The following is a 5,437-nucleotide window of genomic DNA, read 5'->3' as shown; positions in this document are numbered from 1 at the left end:
AATCTCCAGAAGAGACCCTTCCCCACTTGTAGCCAGCTCTTAAATAGGTCTAGGAGGGATGGAACCAGGCTCCACCCCTTCCAGCAGCACAGCTAAATTGCCTTCACCTGTGCTTCTCTGGCTGACTCATGGCTCACCACAGGTGATCAATCAGAGGTTCAGGCCGTGACTCAGCAGTTCCCATACAAGGCCACTACATTTTTTTTGTTTGTTTGTTTTTATATATATAAAATTAAAAACGCAACAAAAAAAATTGAAGCTAACTTCAGCAGCTTCACCAAGTTGTGTTTAGGATGGCTTGATAAAAATGGAATAGTTAGAATCCAAGCTTTGACTGCTGTTGAATGTTCACATCAAAAGTACTTTCTTCAGCTGGGCTCTTTCAGTTTTATACATCATCATTGCACATCATCAAGGCAAATTAGGCTCTTGGTTAAGCTTGAAAGTGTGCAGTAACCTTTGCTAAGTTATTTAGAATTTAAAATAAATGGGCAACCTTGAGTAGCAGGTGAAGCAAAAGATAGGAAAATTGTTATGATATACCTGAATAATCCCACCTTGTGCGATATCATTAGATGGATTTGCATGTTTGCCATGCAAAGCCTGCAAATAAAAAGCAGCCACCGTCAGGCCAAGGCCTTAGAGTAAAAGCATTTTGGTTTCACTCCTGTTTCTCTTTATAGAGGAATGCTCCTGTTTGCCCAGTCCTCTAACACGGTGTTACAGCCACGAGTGCCTCCTGGCTTCTGCCTTTCCCCCTAAGTATTATCCATCCATCCTATCTTCTTGCTAGATCTGTTCTCACAGTATCTCTGGATACTCTGGATGTTGTTTTACCCAATAAATTCTTATGGATATGCTTCTATTTACTTTCAGTGACTTCATCTTATAAACACTGGTTTCTTATTTTAGTGAAAGATCACAGTGTAAGCTCCTTTCTTCACCTACACTTGAAAGCTCATTTTGGAGTGTATTCACGTATGCAAGGACAAGTGTTGAACATAGTGAATGATAGGAAGAACATCAAATACCATCCATTAAAAATAAAAGCCCCTAAAGTAATGACATAGATGAGCAGCATCTGAATGAACAGCATCTGAAATGAACACCATTTCTACTTGTTCATCTTATTCCCCAAAAAGCATTTAAGGAAATTAGCATCTATTAAAATATAAAGCTGGCAATATTAGTCTGCTTACTGGCTAATTAAGGTATTTTTATGATAAGACATACATTGTAATTTTTAACTATTCAGGATGATCTAAAATTCTTTATCTTCCTGAAAAACTACATCAACAAAGTGGTGGTTTTAAAACCAGAAATATTTGCAGATTATATACAAAAATGATTTGCAGAAAATGAGTTAGTCCATCAGAGTTCAGCCACTTTAGCATAAGAGATGCAACCCTAGTTCATTTGAAGTCTGTGATATTTAATTCTGCATTGGATCTTAAAAGTAGTCAATAAGGATAGAGTGGAAATTATTCATAGTTTACTTTTAAACCTTTTAGTATTCTTAAGATCTGCTTACTGTTATATAAAATCTGAAAGCCTGCAGATAGGGTTTTGTTCCATTTAAATGGACATCAGAACACCAGATGGAATGTGAAATGTGGAAAATTCAAGACTGAGTATGAATACAACAAAGACTCTGCATAGAATAATCTGTTTTTTTTTTTTTTATTTTTTATTTTTTTTACTGCTAAACATGATAGAAAAGACAAGAGCATCTCTGTGGTTTTCACTTAAAAAAAATATATATATCAACAATTAAAAATTAAAGCTAACAACAGGGATATTGAGCTTAGACCCTTGCAAATATAAGAAATCATGCAATATAAGAAATCATTTACAGCACTTTAAAATCAGGAACAATCAGACAAGCCACAAAATATATCCATCTCGGTCTACCAGAGCTTCCTCATACAGTTACCTTCAGTTGTGGGGAAGAAATTAGAATAAACAGAGCTCTTGTATTTGACTTGAGTATTAATTCTCCCTTGTATGCTAGCAGAAACAGTCAGAGATTTGGGAGATTTGTCTATTACATGCAAACCAAGAGGGTTGGGAGAGCAAAGAAGATTCCTGGCACAGCTATGGCAACAAAGCAAAGATTAACTCAGTAACAGGAAAAGGACATGGGAAATACAAGCTGGTGACACCCTACCACAGGCAAGTCTGACTCACGACCCAGCCCATACACCCTGCAGCCACCCCCTGCCCCACACCATCATGACAGTGGTTTATAGCACTGAGTGACCCAAACATCCCGCAGCAACAGCCAAACACTGGTGTGCTATTAGCACTGTCTGGATTGAAATCAGGTTATGGGGTGGGCACAGCATGGCGCTAACTCGAGTGATAGTAAATAAGTGTATGCATTTTGATACGTTGGCTAAACACAGTCTTGTGAACAGTGAAAAATACGCAGCTGTGCTTTCTGTTTTGATAAAGACATTTGAGACTAGGTTTCAAAAGTGCCGAAAAAATCATCAGTTTTTGGTTTATTTGCAACTCCATTTTCAGTCAATGTAAATACATTACCTTCATATTTTAAAAAGGAATGTGTGGAACTGTAATAAAAAATCTGACCACATCTCCCAGCTGGAGTTTTATCAGCCAAATTCTCTTTCCAAAGGGAAACACCTCACTTCACAGTCACACCTTATTCATATCATCGCTTTTTCACAGTATCTACATTGGCAAACAACTGTTCTCAAAGATAAAGTACAGGAAGAGTAAAAGTTCATCAAAAATCTCTCCTGAACACCTTCAGAGCTCACTAAGAATTGCAACTACTGCAACTGAACCTGCCTGATGCATTAGTTTCACAAAAACTAACTCATATTCTACTGGTTTTATGTTTTTGTTGTTCTCTTTTTTAAAACTTTCAGTAAAAGCCATTACAAATTAAAATAAGTTTTCTTTACTTATATATATAAGAACTATATGATACCTATTTTATGAGGGCTGAGTTACCCTAAGTAATGCCTCCACATCAGTATTCCATTACATTTTGTTACTGTGTGGCACATAGCAGCAGAGGGACAGTCTGACAAAATGGCTTTTCTTCATTGGTGGCAAAAATGCATAGCAAATGGTAGTGACTGTGCCAAAAAGTAGTGCTTTGCAGCTGAGAACTTGCTCTATCAAACACAATTGCTCTGCTCATTGTAACTGTTGCTTCCATGAAAAGAAATAGGAGGCATTACTTTCAGAGCAGCCTTTATACTTGTGGCCAGGAAAACCAAATGGTTGGACAGCAGTGCTAGCACTTAGCATTTCCAACCATGGTGCATAAATAAATTATAAAATACAAGCAACTCCTTACAAAACAGAAAATCCTGAGTTAAAAACTGAATACTGATATACTTCATACATCAAGAAAAAGCTTTTTTCATGCTTTTCTCCCTGTAACAATACTTCTGAGCTCGGAAGGCATTTTCTCTGTAGAGAGTTAGACATGAGTTGTCTCTGAATAATTCATTAATTTTGTTGTTGGTGGTTTTTGTTTTTGTTTTGTTTTTAATTATGCTTGTGAACATCTATTGCCCTGGAACACATAACGTTTATGTGACCATTAAAAGAAACAAACAAACACTGAAACTGAAGAAATGAGTGCCCCACACGCAGCTCTGCCAGAGCGCTGTGCCTGGTGGGGCCACCTGTGAGGCGGCTCTGCCCTGAGAAGATGGGCAGTACCTGCGAGGAGCCCGTGCACTCAGGTAACCCCGGCCGTGACCTTCAGGTGACCCCGCCCCGGTCGCCTTCAGCGAGAAAGGGCGCGAACGATGAGGCGGGAAGCAAAAGCGGCGGGAAGCAAAAACGGCGGGAAAAGCGAGCGGCGTTCCGGGCTCCTATTGGCTGGCGGGCGGCGGGAACACCTATATAAGACACCCGGGCGCAACAGGTGTGTGCCTCAGTGTGTGAGAAGAATTTACGGGCTCCGAGAGGAAGGCGGCAAACGGCATCTATGGACCGAGCTGCGGCGGAGCTGGTAGGAGGCAGAGATGGGCGGGATCTGACGGTGGGGATGCTCCGGAGGCCGGTGCCGAGCTCGCTCTGAGCTGTGCAAGTCGGAGGAGCCGGGGGCCGGGCCGGAGCCGGGCGGAGCCGGGCGGAGCCGGGGGCCGGGGGCCGGGCTAGAGCCGGGCGGAGCCGGGCGGAGCCGGGGGCCGGGCTAGAGCCGGGCGGAGCCGGGCGGAGCCGGGGGCCGGGCCGGAGCCGGGCGGAGCCGGGGGCCGGGCCGGAGCCGGGCGGAGCCGGGGGCCGGGCCGGAGCCGGGCGGAGCCGGGGGCCGGGCCGGAGCCGGGCGGAGCCGGGGGCCGGGCCGGAGCCGGGCGGAGCCGGGGGCCGGGCCGGAGCCGGGCGGAGCCGGGGGCCGGGCCGGAGCCGGGCGGAGCCGGGGGCCGGGCCGGAGCCGGGCGGAGCCGGGGGCCGGGCCGGAGCCGGGCGGAGCCGGGGGCCGGGCCGGAGCCGGGGGCCGTACTGCCTCGCGGTGCAAGATGCTACGTGACGACGGAAAGCAGTATTAATAAAGCAAATATATCTCGCTATTGTTGTAATAACATCTAGAAATAGTATCTCCACTTAAAAAAAAACAAAAAAAAACAACAAAAAAAAAAAACGGGTGATAGGAATTCTGGGAGGGCAAATGGAGTAAGGCATTTTCATCAAAAGGATGAAAAGCAACATTAGTGTACTAGTGTTTAAGAAGATGTGTAGGTAGAAGAAGATCTATACTAAGAATGGGGGGGATGCACATGGAAAACATAAGCCTTTGGTGTGAAATTATGTTTGTTGATAAAAAACAATCCACAACTGCTGATGTTAGAAGATGGCAAAAAAAAAAAAAAAAAAGCCTAAAGGTCAAATGAGTAAGAAAAGGAAAGGAGTGATGAGAAAGGGAAGAGAGAGAAACTGCACAAAGGCAACAGTATGTCACCATGAGCACAATAAAGTTACAGGAGACCTGAGAAGATATGATGGTTCACAAGAGTGACTGCAAGGAGACATAGCTGTAATGAGTGCTAAAGTTGTTACAAATAAAGCAACGTTTGGCGTCCCTGTAAGCAGGGAAGGTGACCCTTTGGTCGCTGCGTTTTGTGTGCCCAGCTCTATTTGCCCAGTCTGCCCGCCTCTGTGACCCTCCGCAGCACCGGCTGGAGCTCCGCAGCGCATCGGCCTGGGTGAGAATAGCTGCTCTCAGTGGTTTTGGCTGGGAGGAATTGGGTACGGGGGGGTGTAAGGGCTTCTGGGGCTGGGTGGTCGCGTGCCGAGCTCCCTCTGGATGTTGGGCTTCCTGTGTCTTTTGGGTGGTGGGGTTGTTGCTCCTCAGGTCTAATGGGGGCCCTTCATTTTTCAGGAGCTGCTGCAGAAGAAAGAAGAAGCAGTGAATGGGACTCTGGGAGGGAACAGCGAGCAAGAGGAGGAAGCA

This window comes from Lagopus muta, chromosome 4 (genome assembly GCF_023343835.1).
Source record: "Lagopus muta isolate bLagMut1 chromosome 4, bLagMut1 primary, whole genome shotgun sequence".
Classification (NCBI taxonomy): domain Eukaryota; kingdom Metazoa; phylum Chordata; class Aves; order Galliformes; family Phasianidae; genus Lagopus; species Lagopus muta.
Note: the sequence above shows the minus strand (reverse complement) of the source record.